Below are 19,950 nucleotides of genomic sequence, written 5' to 3' on the forward strand. Positions count from 1 at the left end.
TTGTCTCCGCCTCCAGGTGTTGGAAGAAATATATATATTCCCTGGATGGGCCCCTGGGTTTAATTACTTCGCTCTCGTGCGCCATCAGCGCATCGAAGGCTGACTTCCTCGCAAAATAACGATTCTGCCGCAGGCATAATGATTTTTGGCTAAAGAAATATTTACGTACAAAAAAGCAAGAAAGAAAAATGATCGCGACGATAAAAATAGCAAAAAGAAACATGGAGGTAAAACTATTTTCAATGGTTCTTTCTTTTTTCTCCCTTTGCGAGAAGACTGACGAGTGATAAATATTGGAAAGTATGGAAGAGGCACAAATGGTATGGATATTAACCACGACAAACGTCAAACGAGGCGTTTTGCACCGCACAGGTAATAGCGGCGCTGTCGCGCGCAGACTGCGTTCCTCCTGAGAACGGGGGTATAGGTTGTATCCGCTGTTCGCCATAGCCGTTGGCGTTAAGCGGCTGCTACACTGCTAGTATACTCCACACAGAAAACAGTCTGCTAACACTATCTGAGGCGTGCTTCTAAAGCGCGAAACACATTTACGACGAAACCTTCCGATCCGACGTGCGGACTGCCGGAATGACCTTGGGGGGAGAGGGTGTTCGTAGCATCGGAGAGCGTTGAAAACCCTCGCTTCCGACCGCCGTATTGCGCGGTCGGACGTCGGATGGGACGATTTCGTCGTACATGTGTTTCGCGCTTTAGGCTAGGTGGCGCAAGGTACCGCCCGTTACAAAGGGTAAACCCATTAACATCGATTCATCCATCCATTCACCCATCCTTCCTTGTCCTGTCACATTGGTCAATTTCTATAGCGTTAGTACTCTTTTTGTGTTCTTACATGTTAAAGTAAATCTGGCTTTTGCGAGTCTGACTGTATTTGAACACTTTTCGGACGATTGCATTTATTATTTCGATAATTATTTTTTAAATTAAACTTACTGACTGCTATATTTCAGCGCATCTTTGCTTTACGGGCGTTCAGCAGGGAACTTAATTATTGTCTTTTGAAGACTTACGACCTTATATAGGTGAGAATTCGCGTCGCAGAGGATACATTATGGAGGTTCGATGTCGTGCACGCATTGTTGGCGCCATTTCAAAAAGAAGGATAACTGGCAAATTAGGTGTCAGTAATACATACGTTGGCAAGTGAGGCTTGTTGCAAGTTCGAAATCACCTGTAGACGGAGAATGGCGAATTGAACGAATGAGTATGACGTATGATATGTGGTCTACTTGTCATTATAATGAAGTCTGTACATAATGAGTCGTTCACTGAACTGTACTCACTCAATTAAAAATCATAGGAATATCAAAATCAGAGATTACGAGAGATTCTGATTACGCAAAATAATGTGTGGAATGAATATGAAGAAGCTCCTGCCTCTGAGGTACTCTTTTAAAACGCCGTACCATCTACGTACGCGACGTTGTGTTCCTGTGCTCTTTCCTTTGACGCTGTGCCCTTTTGACTCGTGCTGTTGTAACCCTGATTTATCTCCCGCTATTGTTTGCGTGCTTTCCTGTCTAGGTAAACCCGGTTGTGATGTGGTGTGGAGAAGCAAAGTATCTGCCCTGACGGCTCGTGTACTTCGACAAGCGCGACGGTATTCCGAACACCGAGAAAAAAGCTCTTCTGCTTTCAGCGTGGGGATGACACAGGCAACGAGCACGCAGAAGTCTGGCGTGGGAGCAGCGGTGCACGCTCAAGCTAGCGCCTTGAACGTCCTCCCTCTTTAATGTAAAAAAAAAAGTAATATTTTAAGATAATAAGTTTGAGAATGGTCTGTGTGCGAACTAGCGGAAATACAAGGCCCATTGAATTAGCATGCAAGTCTGGGATTCACTGTGCCTGAGACACTTTTAAGTTGCTATCTGATACAAGGCTCTTGCGGTCGTGGTTCCTGTGCATATATTCAAACACAACAGTCACGGACAGCACAAATAAAAAAATACACAGGATGCAACGAGCTCGATCATTCTATTATGATCGCATATACTCTGCCAGTGTGATTGTGCCGTTTGCCGATGAGAACGCCGAAATATGAGTAACGAAGCAAGAAGCATGAAGTTAATAGGCCACGACCTGCGTTTTGTTAAGCAGGCAGTGGCTATATAGAAACATGTGTATGGTGCAGCTTAATAGCTAAAAAGCAAAAATCGCACCGTCCTCGAAAAAAAAAAAAAAAAAAAAAAAAAACTCTCCCCTTAATGTCTTATGCTGCGATCTGCACAGGGCATTAGGTGAACCTTTGATCTTGTCATTCCAATCTTGATTAATGGACGCTGATGGGTGCTTCTCTATTTGCTTGCTTTTCCTTTTCTTGTGAGGAAGAATTTCTTTCTCCCTCTTCCGATATTTGGGGGCAAAGAAGCCTCTTCTGCACCTGTTCAGTTGCAACGAAATGCAGTGGTCATCTCGCCTAAACTCATGCAACCAGCATATTTTTAAAAGCATCTGGCTGTAACAAAGCTTTCCTTCGATCAAAAGTTTTGTGCAAATCGTTTTTTGACATGTCCGATAGTGGCGACAATATCGTTTTTGACGCATTAAGAAAATATGAATTGGGAATAGCGCAGAACTCAGGGAACTCCCAAATGCACATCGATCACTAATTAAAAAAAAAAAGACCGTTTAGAAAAGAGTGTAAACGGACGTTTTGATAAAAATAAAACAACAAAGAAAACATTCGGACAATTTAACGAGAGCCTGCCAAGTTTCCGGTCTTGTTTTGATGACTTAGAATTTACTAACTCATGGGCATACGCAATCGAAGCAACAATATCTCGCCCACGGTGTTCCACTAATGGTATATTTGGTTCGCTCGATGCGGTAATCTCATTGTTTGACCGGTTCGTGACAGACGAATAGCTCACTGACCCCAAAATAGAAAGTCTAGAAAGTCGGTATGACAGAGACACCGGAAGTCACATTCTGCTCCCGGTCTGTGTATAGTATATACATATACAGTTGTCGTCTGGACATGCGGGCATCTGTCAAGTTAATCGGTTATCGAGCGCGTGGGTGTTCGGCCCCTTCGTGCGTCATTACCACGGCCTTACTTGCTTTTTTATTGTTGTCGTTCGACTGGACCAATCGTTTAACCTTCGATGAGCGTTAATGGGACGATTATGTATCTACTATCCAGTTGCCGTGACCTTCGAGGGACATTTGAAGTCTGACGGATTGCCTCGACGTCTAGTCGTATAGTAGCGGTGCAGTCAATACGCTGGTTCAAGGATGGAACGGCTCCATCTTCTTCCAAACTAAAGGTCACGAGAAAGACACATTTTACTGCTCCTACAGATTAATGGTCTGCAATATCTTGTTTTATTTTCTTTAAGATCATGACGACGCTTTCAACGCACATATTAGTGCCTAAATATTTCCTCAAGAATCACTTCTAAACGGTCGAAAAAAAAAATGCTCAAATGTTTCCTTAAAAAACGAATTACGTATAACTGACCCACGAAAGAACATTACTTTAAACACGTTTACACCGCTAGCGAGAATGAAACCGATCGGATACAATCTTGACCCCCTGCCCCGCTTGGCGTCCGGCTGTTTCGAAAATTGCCTAATAGCCCAGGCGCGTCCGTTTTATATAGCAGCCAGTGTTCCCTTGCGCGTTTTGTGTCTACTGCCGAGCTTTATATAGGTGCAAGGAAAGTGTCGCGGTCACCAGATGTTTATGGTCCATCGGCAGCAGCTGCTCTTCATACGCGCGACCTCGCCGGCAATGGGCTGACCTCTGCGCAGGCGTTGAGTTTTTACTCTTGTGTTTGTTTGTCTTTAGTTGTTTATGCGCTCTGTTTTGGGCGAGGGTACTTTGGTCGCAACTGCTCCGTTCTCGGTTGGGCTAGCGGATAAGTCCCGCGCGACTCAGAAGGGATACAAATGGCCTCGTCTCACCGGCAAAACGGACGCCAAACAGGCCTGCATGCTGATTCTTATGGAATCGGCGTGCACTGGCAAGATTTCCCATCTACAGCAGAGGCACCAGACGCCCATTTGAGACTTACTAACGTCCGGCTATCTAAATTCTAAAACAAACGCACGACACACTTTATTTTGGAGAGAGGGGCACCTATCTTTAATTCCCGTATCATTTCGTTTTTTGTCATTTTTAACGCTTTGCTTCCAGGTTGATTTCAGATTCTGGTTTGTTTTAGGGAGCACTGATGTTTCCCGGTCTTGCTGAGATGAACAGCGACGAGGGTGCGTAATGGAAAAGCGAGCATGGATATCCGATTGCTTATAGCGCAGATGATGGACGACGCTGGTCCGCCGCATGGATTCATCCAATTAGTTTTTTTCTTTATTGTTTTTTGTTTTTTGTGAGCATGCCAAATTTGGTATACTTTTATAGTGCAACTTTTTAGGCTTTGATTGGGAGCCAAGGGTGTCTGTTCGGAACATGTTGCGAAGTAACGACCATTGCGTTCAACTCAGTGATGTCGAGCTGTCAACTTTACGTAATGAGGCCGCTCATCGTACACTCTTGGACATACTATATAGTTGCCGACAGCTCGAGCAATTTATCGCTTCGTCATTAGTTTTTAGGTGTTTATATCGGCTGAAGCTCTAATCTGATTGGCTGTGAAGGGATAAGAACATGCTCAGGTCGCGCCACGCCCCCCATTTCTTAAGCTGTCGGCTATTACTCATACCTGCCTGTATACCACCCCAGCTGGACGCAGTGTAACACCGCCAGCGCTAACATGCATAACTTTTAAATGTCTACTTAAAAACAGGACAAAAAAAAAACAGAAAAAAAAAAACTGCGGATGGGTTGGAAAGTTATTATTAAATCAGCAACCTAAGGCCGAGGTCAGACTGCTTATGCACCTTTTCCACGAGGGCGCAGCCATCTTGATGTCGTCACTCCTGGAATGTGTTCAAACATCGTTTTGATCTCTCCACGTCGCTGGAAGGTGTTCACGAAAAATGCGTGATTCACATAGATTCTTGTTTTGCCTCCCCTATATTTTCTCGCTTAATCTAGGTTGATATGTCTCTTTTTTTTTTTTTTTTTTCGTCCCTCGTATTTGATATGGAACCCACGTGACTGAGAATGAACGGAAGCGAAAAATGCATATAAATCACACAAAAGACAGTCTGCGCACAGATTCGAACACGAGTCACCGCGAGATCCGCGTGTTTCGAATGCAGGATGGCAATGAGTTGGAGGAGAAAACGTGGCGCGCGGCATTCGAACCATGGATATTGCGGTGACTCGTGTCTGCAGACCATCTTTTGCGTGATGTATGAGCAGTGTGACCCTGGCTTTATATCCGGGGTCACACTGCTAATCCATCACGCTAAAGACAGTCTGCAAATACGAGTCACCGAAATATCCATGGTTCGAATGCCGCGCGCCACGTTTTCTCCTCTAACTCATTGCCATCCGGCATTCGAAACACGCGGATCTCGCGGTGACTCGCGTTCTAATCCACACACTGCTAAATATACTATAGAAAAAAAAAACAATCTGCAGATGTCCGTACTTACATAATAAGAAAACATTCTTTGAACATGCCGGAGGCGTGTTAGTAGACAATTTTTGTCTACATGTGTGCCGCAAACACAATGTTTTTTTTTTTTGTTTTTTTTTTTCGGGGTGGTGGGGGAAGGGGGATCTGTTTGAACTACGAGCGGCGTGAGCGCGGCTTAAAACCGCCGTCACACTGCGGTAGCGTAGCTTCAAAGGTTCGTAGGGTGCGCTGCGTTCTATCGTGAGGTGAAACCGAGCTTTGCTCTATACGTCCGTTTCAGACTAGTATACGCGTAGGCATTTTTTTTTTTTTTGTGCACTGACTCTAAAGAAGTCTCGAGTGTCTCCCACAGAGCACTTAAGAGTAGAGTAACTGTATAGGCTCTGCTTGCAGAGCCAGAGTATCGCGTTCCTTTTCCTTTCGCCGCCATCTCCGTATTGGTGGAGGAGTGGTCACGTGCGCAGAACTGGATCCGACCTTCGTGCGGGAAAGTGGCCTTCCAGAGCGCCGCGAGTTTCGGGGGAACATATTTTCCGCTTTGAGTTCGCCAAATACAGATCCTAGACTAAAATCGAACGAACCGAAAGCTTCTTAAGTCATTGAACATTATGTGCGTCAACTGGGTACAATACAATCCTGTTTTTTTTTTTTTTTATAACGCGAGCGATGTTTTAGGACATCCGTTTCCAAGGAATGGGAAGCAGACGACACGGACGACGATCGCGTTGCTCGCATCTGCGGCTCTCGCGGAGTGATACGCGATTCCCGACCGGCACATCCGGCCATTTTGGCGAGTCGGCGAGCTCTCGTGCCGCGTGCGAAACCGAGGGGACGGCGTTTTCGTCAGCCGCTGCGTCATTTCGACTTCACTTCACACGAGACCCGCAGGATCCGCGGGTGCGATTTGTGCAATCGAGAGGGAAACAGGAAACGACGGGACAACGATAACGGCGCCTGCACGGCTCGTCGCCGCACTATTTTCCTTACGCAGCGCGCCGCAGCACGCCACAGCACGCCGTCTCGCGTCTGCGCCTTCGCGTCCCCTGCAAAAACCGACCGTGGCTTCCCGCAGTGCTTGGCTCCAGAATGGCACCATTGCGGTACTCTGCTCCGCAAGCGGAGCATATACAGTTACTCTACTTAAGAGTGCCAGTCACTGCCATCTAGGGAGGGACCTCGGCGAATGACGAGCAGGCTGAAATGGCAAGAGAACGCTATGAAATGATTATAATTATTACGTGAGGCATGACATGAGGATGGTGATTAGAAAAGAAATAAGTAAACAAAAAAAATTAACCTATCAAAGCGAGGTTTCGTCTGATAACAAAAGCAAATCGTGCCTTGTCTCGTACGCGTAGGGGCTTTCTGGTAATCATTCTTGAACGCAAATTTAATAATAAATTTAAACAAGTTAGCCCGACATTTATTGAGTCGCTATAATATGTTGCAGGCTAAGAAGGCAGGGCAAGGGAAAGGAAGGCGGGAAAGGAGGAGGCGGATGCAACGCTGGCAAGGGGAGGGGGTTTCTTTTTGAGTTGTCACAGACTATATTCATGCCAACGCAATCTTGAACGAAGGTATAAATATTTACAATCCATTCATTGAAATATGCGCGTTTTTTATATGCGTATCAGCGAACCTAACGCACTTCTAAGAATGCGTTTTATGTTTGTTTTTTTAACTTATATAAGAACTAATATACGACCGTAGTGTATCTGAGGAATTATATCACGAAATATGCAGGACGTAGTTTTAACTTGTATTCTAATAAGATGACCATGCATCGTGGATGAATCAAGAAAAAAAAAAAAAAGCGAAGACATTTTGCTTTTGTTCGGTTTGCTGATTTTTTCTTTACCAGGTTTCACCACAAATGTGCTAGCAGATGACAGTGTAGAATGGGGCAACACCTTGTCTTTGTTACAGAAAAAGAGACAGAGAGCAAGAAATCGAGAAAATAAGAATATACTGGCTGCTATTGCAACTTAACGCGCGAATTTCTGAATAAGAAGAATTTTTAAAAACGGCGGAAATCACTAAGCTCGTTGTTTGCACAAGGCTTTCTAAAGACCAAGAAAACCAATAATATAACCTGAATATATAGGGGAGCCGCTCGTGTTTTCGAACTTATTGTTTGAACGCTCTTTTAATATAAAGTTTATACATAAGTAAGTAAAAACTATCAGTAAAACCTAGTTCACGGCTGATGAAACTCGAACGCGCTGCCAAGGCGGCGGCAAAATCAAAGCGCCGTGTTTCACGGAGGGGTATCCTCCAATGCCGTTTCGCTTGGTATTCTTTTTTTTTTTCTTGAATTGATTGTCGAAGAGAAGTGAGAGCTTCATTGTGTTCTCGTTTCTTCACTCCAATTGAATTTTGTGTGTGCAAGAAGGCGCTCTCTATGACGATTATTCTTCTCGGTGGGAGATGTTTCTTTTTTGGGTATTTCTGCTTAGAACGTGCATTATGCAGTCCGCGACAAGTAGATTGCAGAGTTTAGGGGCTCACTTTAATTGAAAACGTGTCTGTCGGAGCCGCTGAATTTCGCTGGAGTGAGCCGTTCAATCCGATTGAATAAATAACGTTTAATCTGGCTTCGCTGCGATCTGTATCCGCGTTTCTTTGCTGAGGAATGGAGTTGTGGCTGGTCGAGTGTAGGACAGAAGACTAGTTACAAGATGCCATTTTGTAAATGCTTAAGCCTCTCAATACTTAGAGAAGAGTGCATATAAGCCAAAAAGCTTTTTTTTTTATTGTAATATAGCACTTACATTTTAATGCTCGCGCCAGTAACCAATATCTAAGCGTCCAGAAGTTTATTCAATCCCGCAAATATATTGTTATGGAAAGGTAAAAAAGAACACCGTAACGTCCCCGGCCTCTTTTAACTTGTTGCGAAAAATAAATTCGGTACGCTGTTCGGTCACTAGCGTGTGTAAATTCGGTGTTGTGCATTACGGTTACACAGCGAACGCTTTCTGAACCTTCCAAATAATGAACAATACCGGGCGTTCCTGAGAAAAAGATGCGCGTGTTTTTCGGGCTGCGTAAATAAATTATGCATCGCAGGAAGCTCGAAATCTCTGAGAATCTCACTCTAGCGGCTGGGATAGGACGCTATATATTGGGGACGTGGTGCGTTTCATGTATCAAAATATAATTGTGAAAAATGAAGTTTCCCTATAAGCCGACGTCCACCTAAGCCTAATATCGTCAAAACAAGAAAGGCCATTGTAAACGCTTGTCGCGTCTATTTTAATTTAAAAAAAAAACTTGTTAGCAAAAAATAATACAAGATTTCCTTTTTTTTTGCGGGCAACTCTTCTTTTTACTCATATAAATCTCATTACCGTAAACAATGTGCATTTTTGTTTTGACGATATTAGGTTTCACCTCGGGTCATAGAGAAATTTTGTCTTTTTGCAATTCAATTACGTTTTGAATGTCGTGTTCTCAAACTTTCGCGTTCTCTCCTTACGTCTATAGTTCGTTACAACTCAAGAAGGTAGGGCGAGGGTAAGACGGGCCGGGAGGAGTAAGCAGACGGAACGCTAAAAAGAGAAGGGGGTGTCACCTTTTCTTCTCCAGCGTTCCGTCTGCTTCTTCCTCCCAGGCTCGCCTTACCCTCGCCCTACCTTCTTGAGTTGCAACGGACTATAGACACATTCTCACGTAGTTTGAGTTCTTTTATTAAGCTACTTACGCCCCCCCCCCCCCCCCCCCCCACAAAAAAAAAAAAAACAATAAAAAAAACTTTTTTGTTTTTCTTTTTTTTAAACCGGATATTTGAGAACGGGATATTTGAGTTCGGTCTTGACGTGTCTTTCTCACCAGCGTTTCTCCTTTAAAAAGAAGTGCTTTCCCCTATTTCCAGCATCGAGCGACGCGCAGAGCAAACACAGATTTTGGAACCAATTCGGGTATCAAAGCGCGCTAAGTCAACGTAAACACGCAGTTGTCCGCACTTCCCCTACGAGCGCCACCGTATATTTAGATAGCTCAAACTTAAACGCAGTAATTTGTTTTTAGGCTTAAGTGTTGTGCGTGTCAAAAAATGATAAACGTTTTGCTAATCTCTGTAATGTGAAATTAGAGCGCAGCTCTTGAGGAGGAGGAGGGGAGGGTATGGAGGGGAGGGTATGTCCCTCCTCCTCCTCTTCTTCCTCCCCTCCTCCGTACCCTCCCCACCTCCTCCTTTGTATACCCTCCCTTACTCCATACCCTACCCTCCTCCCGCAGTTTCCTCGCTAAATTAAGCTGGAAAATTGACGCCACGTGACCTCTACACCAATTCAGTTTCCCCGCTATATTTAGCGGGGAAGATGACGTCAGATGACTTCGTGTCACGTTACCCATGAACAAATTTAGTTTCTCCGCTAAATTCAGCGCGAAAATTGACGTCGCGTGACATCAACACCATTTTAACTTCCCGCCATATTTAGCGGGGTGGTTACGCCTGCGGAGACGGAAACGGGCACGCTGCGCTCTAAAAAATGTATCGGAAATTGCCCTGAAATTGTGCTGCTAGCTGAAATGTTCTTGGTCTAGCGCTAGCAACCGCCAGGCATTTATTCCCTAGGTGTGTCTCCCCTGGTGCCTCCACTCCTTTCCACTTCATTGTCTTTCCCTCGGGTTGGCCTGTGTCTAAAGAGTATGAGGAATGTCGGGCTGCGGCCATTCACGTGTCAAAGTTCCCGCTAAATATGGCGCGTAAACCGAATTTATCTGTAGGTACCGTGACGTCATTTTTTCCGCAAAATCTAGAGGGGAAACTGAATTTGAACATAGGTCACGTGACATCGTGCCGCATGACGTCAATGTTTCCTCTAAATTTAGCGGGTAAACTAAATTTGTGCATGCCTCTGGTGACATGAAGTCATTTGACATTATTTTCCCCGCTAAATTTAGCGGGGATACTGAATTGGTGTTGAGGTCACGTGGCGTAAACTTTCCCGCTATATCTAGCGGGGAAACTGAAGTTGTGTGTAGGTCACGTGACACGAAGTCGTGTGACATCCTTTCCCCCGCTAAATTTAGCGTGAAAACTGAATCGGTGTTGAGGACACGTGATGTCGATTTTCCCGCTAAATCTAGCGGAGAAATGGAAGTCGCGTGACATCACAGGCCCACGGCCTGACGAATAGCGACTTTCTCGAAATGAGGTTTCAAAGAATCCGGCGCAACTATAGTCGGTTGCAAGCTAAGAAAAAACCGGAAATGCCTCTCAGAGGAAAATGTAATCCTACGCCGAGAAACGCCAGCCAATCGTTTTCATGACGTCACGATTCCGTGGACCAATCGCGATCCTTTTGAAAAAAAAAAAAGAAAAGCCCAACATGGCTGCTGCTGGCCTTAGCAACGCGACGCTAGTTTCTCGTGACAATTATTCTGCTTTTTTGCACCGTGTTTTACGTGCCCGAGGTTACGCCACGAAATCTTAATGGTATCGGCTTGCGTTTGCAGCAGTTTTTGCGCGACAACGTGAGAATCCAGCGACGCTATCGCCAACGAAAATTTCGAAGCGGGCGCGAGGCTTAGCACTGCTGAGAGGTATGTTAGACGGTATGTTAGACAGTATCTTGGACAGAAAATGAATTGGGAAGACGGTACATTGGACATGACTTTCTTTCTTTACTAAACAGCTATTTCGTTGACAAAAACGTATTCTAACTTATTTAAATGTCCTGAATGAATTAAATAAATATTGTAGTAGTCTAAGACACGTTTCCTGGAGGAAGAAAAAGCAACGTTGCTAGCGAACTATTTTCTCGACGGCAGACGCACTTCAGATGGGCGCAATGCGCTTGTGGGTGGAGCTAAAAGATTGTTCTTAGGTTGCATCCGACTATAGCAAAATAGTGTTTCACGTTAAAAAAGGCTCGTACTTGAGTATATATGGGTGAGAACTGAGGGAAAGAGGGGTCGAGAGCGTGCGGGGAGCTCGGAACACCGTACGTCGTACGGTGTTCTGATTCCGTACGCTCGAACACCGTACTCTCGAACAACGAGCGAAAAAAAAAAGGCAGCTAGATTTGCATCCATCTGCCAACCATTCCTGTCACAGCTCGGCGCTATGACGCCCCTGCGCGCTCGCATCTCCTCCTCTCCCTCACTTTCTACCCGCATAGGCATCGAACTCGGCCGCATTCTCGTTTCACCGAAGCCTTTCGGAAGCCGGGCAGCGGGGCTCGCAAAGCATGGGCCTCTATCGCAACTTTTAAGCGAATGCGACAAGGAAATCTTTCCAATACTTCTCCGCGCCGGTTTTGATATTGGCGGGCACGGTACCGGCGTTGCGATGCGTGATGCGCACTAGCGGTCATACCGCAGTAAGAAGCTCATTCCCTTTTCGCCGGAGATTACATCCGCTGTTTTAAGGCAAAAAAAAACTTCATTTTTTCCTATGACAGTTGTCTAAGAAAGAGAGAGAGAAAGACGAGAAAAAGAAAGCGAGAAAGTAGCGGCAGAAAGAGAGATAACCCACGCTGGTGTTCCTCATGTTTAGAGATAAAACATAAAATTTTCCCCAATAGCATTCTTGGATTCACGAAACCGTGTAGTTTATTTATTTTCCCAATTTATCTCGAACTATATACTTCGTCTCACTACAGTGTGTCTTACCTTAGCATGGACCGTGGCATGGACTATAGTTAGCCAAGCATGCTAAAAAGCGCGAGCCAGTGGTTTTGGATGAAGCCCCGGCGGATGCACGAGCGCTGGTGTAGCGAGTGCTCCGGTCAAGGCATTCCAGGCTGGCCCTCGCGCTTGCATAGCCATCCTAGCGAGTTCGTGCTAAGGTGAGACGAAGTATAAAGCAAATTTTTCGCGCGATAACAATAACGCTGCGGACGTGACAAAAAAAAAAAAAAAAAAATCCCGGAGAAGGAATAGAGTTTGGATGCTCTACAAATATTTCCCTCGCTCCTTCTGGAACTTTACTTTTCATTTGTCCCGTTCTATTGCAAATGTAAAGAAAACGCTTTCTTATCACGGGCAGGAGTTGCGGTGTCCCGATGTTTCACGAATGGGTGTAGTACATCACATTGGTGAAGCCTGTAAATGCGTCGGCGGCACGTTGCATTGCACATGTTGGGCCTCACAACTCGTTCGCTATAGACTCTGCACACATCCAGCAACGCAGTGCAGCAAAAATGGCGATTCCGCAGTGTTATAAAAACTAATTATCACATCCCACCTCACCTGTCACCCCTACGCAAAAAAATAAAAAAAGAACAAAGTCTTTAGGTTTAGGAGCAGTATAATATATGGCCGTCGTATTCCGACACTTTCGCAAGCACCGTTATTGAAAAAATGTGCGGGGCGATGTCGCCATGCTAATAAAATGATACTATCTTATCCGTGTCACAGCTGTCTCTTCCGTCTACATTTATTTATTTATGTGCTCAAAAACCGCAGTAGCACAGCACTTGTCGTACATCATACGAGAGATGGAGACATGATGTTAGAATTATCCACGGAAACACCTCAAGCGAGTTCAGAGCATGTTTGCTTGAGACATACGTGTGATTCGAACATGTCTCCAGACAGTTTTTGCATGACCAATATGTCAGGACCGCCATACAAGAAAGAAACACGCTTCAGATATGTCTGCAAAAGGTTTTTTGTATGGTGCATTCGCTCCGTGACTGCGGCTTACGGGCCCTGATTGAGAAGGGGGGGAGGGGGGAGGGCGGTAGGAGGACAACATATGATGAGTCGTGCAGCAGAACCAAAAAACGCACTTGAAAAACTGGAAACAATAACAAAACAAAAAAAGAAAACAGCACACTTTCGGCAGAAAAGTGTAAACAGAAAAAAAAAAACAAAAAAAACTACAGAGTATATTATTGTTGCACGTTGGACGGTAAGTTTTAATGTAGAGCCTAAAGCGCGAGACACATGCGCGAAAAATCCATCCGATCCGACGTCCGATCCGGCAGTACGACTGCCTAATCTGAAAAATTTGGTCGCTTCAGACGTCGGATCCGCGATCCGACATGCGTCCAACGCGCCAGATAGTTTCGCACGGCGGACGATTGTTGGATGCGTCCAGCCAATGAGAGCACAACGTCATGACGACGTACTGGGTCTGTCGGGACGAACAAGAAAACGGGACGGGCGCCGGGAAGCCGGACGCGTGGATCCCGCTGACCCATTCGAAAAAGATGGACCCGGCAAAGAATGCACGCGCTAACGAGAACGAGCTTCTAACTTTGCTCGTGTGAGCTAAACCGTCAATCTGGGACCAGAGATCTATGGACGCGAACTTCCGCTGGAGTGCTTGGATCTCCTGGGCGGAGCCCAACGGATCGTCGTGTTCGCATGCAAGGTCGGAAGCGTGTCTCTCAAACTGTCACGTGCGGCAATTCGGAGCGGCGTTCGGACTGTCGGATCGGACGTCGTATCGGACGATTCTGCCGTCCATGTGTCTCGCGCTTAACACCGTCGATGTTGCATTTTGTTTGCACGCGTGAAATACCGATGTGTGGTCTTAGGAACGAGAAATATTTGAGCTCTTTTTCGTTGAGGTTTTGCTCGAATTACAATGACAGTTATATTCTAACGTGCCAAAATTGCGCCCAATGCAAGAATTAAAAGAGTATCGAAAACATGGAAGACTGATTGCCGTTCTTCCACAGTTACGACTGCAGAAATAGATTCAAATGTGAATATATAACTCGCGTACTGATGCAAGCACCCTTTGTCTTTGCAGTGAAATCAAGGGCCTGGGATCATCTCACCGTGAGTAATGCTCTCGTGTATTTTTTATAGGTAGCAGATTATTGTTCCCATCTCGATGAATTTGGGATTGAGTCCCAGCCTTCTTCTGACTAAGCCTCGCTGAGAAACATCATTCGTGCTTGTGTTCTCCCGCAGACTATTTATTCTTCATGACGAAGTGGCCAGGGTCAAAGCATCACACCTATATGGTTCATTTTGAGCTTAGAGCAAATCATGCTTGGCGTCGATTGATTCAAAAAGCCCCACTTGCAACTCAAGAAAGAAGAAAATACGACTTGGTGGGGACGTTTACGAGATTTCGTACAATAGGTCAGTTACCGTTTTCTTTTTCTTATTTAGCGTAGTCGTACTTTTTGACGTGTTTATTTGATTGTTTTATGGGACTTTTTTTTTTGGGGGGGGGGGGGGGAGAGGGGAGGGGGATCAATAAAAATGGAAATTGGTGTTTAAGGACCTGAGCCACTGTTGTCGTTGCAATAATGTTGTGAAAGTGCTAAGCGTCTTTTGATGAGCGCAATTCTGCGTGTAAGAAGGCTTCTGTAATCTAATCCCTACGGCATTTCACTATTACATCACAGAAATAAAATCTAGCTTGGAAACAATCGTTGTGAGCCATCGATAGTACTTGAACATTTAGAAATATCTCGCGGAAACTCCACATTTCGAAGTCGATAGCTCTCGAGCTTCAATGCGACTGCCTTCCCTTAGCTCAAGAGACGACTCCATGTTTTTTTTTTATTTTGGCATCATACTTTCGCAATTACTCAGTTTTAATTTCCTGCGAAGAAAAAAAAAAAAAGAAAAAAAAAAGTCGCCATGGCAGTTTCCGTTCAATACGAAAAAAGATATGTAGTGTACACTGTATAGCAACGTAATGTACTGGCGAGGAGATAGAGCTTTGGGGCCTACAGAGCTCGGTATTTGTCCAACACGAGACCCGTGGATTCCTTTCGTTCTGTATGCCTCGATCGAGCGCTGGGCGCTGATTACACAGCAGGTCGAGTTGAACGCTGCGTTAGAAAGGTAAAATTTATGCTCATTGCCCACCACAGCTGAACTAAACCGCTGGAGGCGTTGCTGTCTGTTTTAATATCATGCTCAATACCGAACGACTGGTTCAGTGAACCACGCGGCATAAGAAGCTAATCAATCAATTCATACAATGGTGACTGACAACATGAGTAGCGCAGAGTGAATGTGATTGGTTCTTCAATTCAGGCTTCCCGCTTTGTGAATGGTCATTCGGCGGTTTGGTCGGCCAGTGCCGCAATCCTATTGGCTGCGGCGGTATAATGAGATGCGAGGGACACGCCGCGCCCTACGTTTCTTAAGCCGTCCCTGACTATAAAAGTCTCGAGCACAAACAAACAAACCAACAAGCCGACAACTGGACAGACATTAAATTAGATCATGCAAAAATAGTTGCTCCCTATTTTCGAAAAATAACCGCGCGAAGGAAGCCACGGCGTGAACATATTAATATATATCTTTAAACTAGAGCCTGATCAAAACCAAATTCATGTCACGCGAATTTTTGTTTTTCCGATTTCGCAGTTGCGGCGTTAAACAAGCGCAGCCGAATGGTACGTTTACATTTGAGAATAAATCCGTTGCCGCTGGAGCGAATTCGCTCCAGCGGATTCTAATTCACTTCCGGTCAGCGAAACGCCTCGCTCGGCGGCAAAAATATGTCCTGGACCAATACGGTTCGTCGCCGCGTTTTCCACCCAGCGTTTCGCCCTAGTGGCGAAAGCTGGGTGGACTTGCTAGCGGATCCGCCAGTGTAAATGTACCATTGAACAAGCTCTTTTTGCCGCACGAGTGACGTCGCAACTGCGAAACGGCAAGTAAAACTGCACCGCGTGAATCTGGCGATTTTTCTTGCGATTTCGCGGCTGGGACGCTGCTCGTGTGGCAAAATAAAAATAGTAATGATAAAAAAAAAAAACCTGGAGGAAATTGCGGTATTTGACGTCGCATCTGAGAATTCGAAAGTAAAAGTCGCATCATATATAAATCGGACTAGAGGACTTTTTTTTTTTTATTTCTCTGCGTTTATATTCCTTCGTCGGGCTCGCTTTCTTGAAGTGTGGGGGGGGAGGGGGAGGGGGGGGGGAAGCAAAGAATTACAGAATTTTGCTTGGGTTTCTTTTTGTGCACATATATGTTGGAATAAGAAGGTTGGGGGTTTGATGGGCAGCTCCGAACTTCTTAACAGCAAACCGTGCGACCGCGCACAACGCTCTTTTTACCCTTAAGCTGTCAGTGCGGCGAGAACTGCGCGCTCGCCGGACTAATTAACTTTCGTAACGACCCGCTTGCTACGCGTGGATATAGACGTTTGCAAGTAGCCGCGCTTCGAGAGCTAGTCGGGCCACCGTGGTTGGAAAACGCTTCGTTTTGGGTGCCAGTCTGCGAACACTGGGTACTCTCACCAAGGCTTGACTATCAGACGACCTACACACACCAGCAGCAAGATGGTGGCGCACAGAGGACGTACTTGCAAACGTATATAAGCGGGAGCGTGCACCATGTGACGAAAGACGTACGAATAGTTCCACGAGCACGTAGCTTCCACCGCAGTGTCACCTTAGGAGTGAGTGATGTACGGCTCGTTAATATGAACTCCGTTGATACGAACACTCTTATAATTGACACAAGTTTCGGGGACAAACTTCGTAAATACGGGACTCCTTGTCTCGTTATTACAGACGATTTACATAATGAGCACGGAACGGAGGGGACAAGCGGTCGTGTTGTCGAACCGGGCGCATCTTTTCCGGCCGTCGTGGAAATGGGTCGTCGTCAGGTCGTTCCTGAGGTCATTAGAATAGGCGGTGCGTGGCGAAACAATCGATCCGTGGGACGCGTGACCGCAGCATACCCATGCACGCTCTTGCCTCGCTGTGCGCACTCCACTCGTGTTCAAACCGGTCACCGCTACGCGAATCGCCAATTTAGTCGATCGTATACGATTGGCGGCTGAAATCAGATTCATAAGAGCTTTGATGAGACGCTCAAAACTGTACAGATCCTTCTTAAAAGTCAGTGCCATCTGGTGGCTCAAAAAGCATTTTAACTTTCGACACACTAATGGCGGTCATGAAACTGTTTTTGATCGGGCACCGTCACTTTCGCGCATCAGTGGCAGAGGAGAATATGCGCTTTGATCACATTATAATTATTTCATGGTTTGTCTAAATATAGATGGTGTGAACATAATAACTGACCAATAAGCCCCTTAAACACTTTTTCGCCATCAAAAAAGGCTTTGGAGCCAAACTTGTGCCAAGAAATTTATTGAACCACACGGGATAATAAACGCTTGCGCAGCAATTTCATCTAATCCGTACGTCGTGTGGTACTAATGACTCGAACGTACAGGCCTGATATGTCCTCCACGTGGTGTTGTCATGAACTTCTTTCACCATCTTCAAGAAGGCCGCTATTAATTTGGCCGGAGGACTCCAATAAAAGCTTATATAGGAGGCTCTTGTTTAGCTGGTATGTCATACGCTGAGCTATAGGGTGTACTAGAAGTTAGAACTGGGAGGTTTGCCGCTGACCGCATCGGCATCTTCAAAGGAGGTGGGTGTCGAGTGGCTGAACTCTGCCGCAGGGGCCAGGGGTGGCGCTGCCAGTCAAAGTGGGGCAAGGAGGCGCGGTCAGGAAGCGTTTAGCGAGGTTGGCTTGGGGGTGTGTTGGTGTGACAATGTTTTTTCTTGTTTAGCGTTGTGTGTGAAGCGATGAAGTACTGTGTGTCGGGGGGGGGGGGGGGGGGGGGGGGGCTAGCTAGCTGTGCCGAAGAGACAAGGGACTCACATCGGTGTCAAATATGGCGAAGAAAAAGACTAAGCGGTGCTGTTTTCTGCGGGCGGGGGGGGGGGGGGGGGGGGGGGGCGGCGGGGACGTGGGTTTTAACAAATGCAAAACAAAACGCTCCTTGCTTCGGACCTCCCTGCTCGCAGAATAAAATCGTCTAATTCCACGTGAAAAAAAAAAAAAAAAACTGATGAAGAGAAAAAATAAGTAAGTCTAAAAAGAATGGGTGACCTGCCTGAAATGTCAGAGAAATCAAACTTCTCCAAGTGGAATTGCACTTCAATAAAGACGCCAGTTGAAGTTGCTCCAATTGTCTTGTTCGGTGTCTGTGTTTATTTTAATATGATGCATGCTCATTAGAAAAAATCAATTAAGACATTTCCTGGTCTATAAGTTTTGGCTGAGAATGCAGAAATAAAAAAAGCTCGCTTTTATTAATCCATGCTACACAAGAACAGACGTATTAACACCGGATCAACGACTTCAAACAAAAACAAAAAATCTTCGAGTGGATCTTTCATTTTTTCATTTGTTCTCGATAGTTATACAGGAATAACCCTTTCTGTAGCAGCTGAATAGCGAGAGTCCTGTCGCAATGCGGCACTTTTCCCTTCCCATAAAAGCGTTTTCTCCTTCATCCCTCCTTAAAGTCTCTTTTTTCTTAACTCTCCGCTGCCATTTTTTGATGACCGTTTCGTAATCCCTTGGATAAACACGAAGCCGACGCGTCTGGGTTGGTTGAGCAGATAAGTTTTTCGTGGATTCTCGAACTTATTTTTGAAACGTTTGCACCAATTTTTTTCCTCCCCTACCGATACGTGCATACGCAAAATATTGCGACCTACCATGGTCGAGGACGCACAAGAAGGTGATATGAGAACCTCGAAATGAAGACGAGGCGGCAGAGAGTCAATATTTGCCAAGCTCCTGGCGAACGTGCCGGGTTTGAAGCATCACTGCTCGCGAATATAATCGAATAGCCCCCTCGCCTTGCAAATCGCGAGCGCTCGGATATTTCCATCGTCGACCGTCCGGTCTCGGCGACTGAGCGCAGGGCGAGCGCACAGTAGCAAACGGAGCTGCACGCTGCCAGCGCTTACGCTGCTGTATACTCACCGACGCCTCGACGATTAGCATATGTGAAGAGTTCAAAAACCAGGGGCTCGGCTGCAAAGCGAAAGCGCCTGGCCCAGCAGCGACAGGAGGAAACCAGTCGCCATTGCATTGAAGTCGATCGGGAGTTGAAGCTTCCGTGCACGGACAATACATTTGGTAATATGTGCGTTTGAGTAAACGTGAGTGAAAAAGTTCTAAAGGTGATGCATTCGGAAGCACTTCGGGAAATGCCGCAGAGACAGACATTTTTTGACTACCTCGGCTCACAAGCCAACTGATCTATGTTGCACGAAACACTCGCGGGCCTGTCAAGGACTTAACCTGGGTATACTTTCCGTATACCTTTTGAAGGTACGGCTGCTCGGCGGAAACGTGGGAACCGCTGGTTTCCGCTTCGACGAGGATAGAACAGCTCGTAGCTATAGAGTTGTAGTAACACCGTATTCATCTAATATGATCATAACTTTAGCCTGTCAAGTAGGTAGCGTAGCGCGGTCTTTTTTTCGCGCACCAATTGCAACTACGGATCCTTGACGGTAGTGCCGGCACCACTTTCGACTGCTTCGACGACGTTCGAAAAGCTCGTAACTCAATATGGAACAACGCTGCATGCATTCTATATGCTCATAGCTTTCTCTCTTCGAATCCCGTTGTCGAAATAGGCGCGATGGCTGTCGTGGCTTCCATAGAACGGTATTATAAACATCAAAACTGAAGTGTGGCGAGTGAGTGACTACATATCGAGCTTCGCCCATGCGAGCCG

General features: G+C 45.8%; 1 protein-coding gene across 2 annotated transcripts in view; it reads left to right on the forward strand.

The window, feature by feature from the left end:
* LOC8028078 (diacylglycerol kinase 1) overlaps window positions 1-19,950 on the forward strand; it is a 599,538-nt gene that overhangs the window by 165,276 nt on the left and 414,312 nt on the right. For both annotated transcript variants that reach the window (XM_042288617.1, XM_042288618.1), the window contains exon 3: window positions 14,221-14,249. The gene's annotated coding sequence lies outside the window, so the exon portion shown is untranslated. The remainder of the gene's footprint in view (window positions 1-14,220; window positions 14,250-19,950) is intronic.

Source organism: Ixodes scapularis, unplaced genomic scaffold (genome assembly GCF_016920785.2).
Source record: "Ixodes scapularis isolate PalLabHiFi unplaced genomic scaffold, ASM1692078v2 PGA_scaffold0__279_contigs__length_252992795, whole genome shotgun sequence".
NCBI lineage: Eukaryota > Metazoa > Arthropoda > Arachnida > Ixodida > Ixodidae > Ixodes > Ixodes scapularis.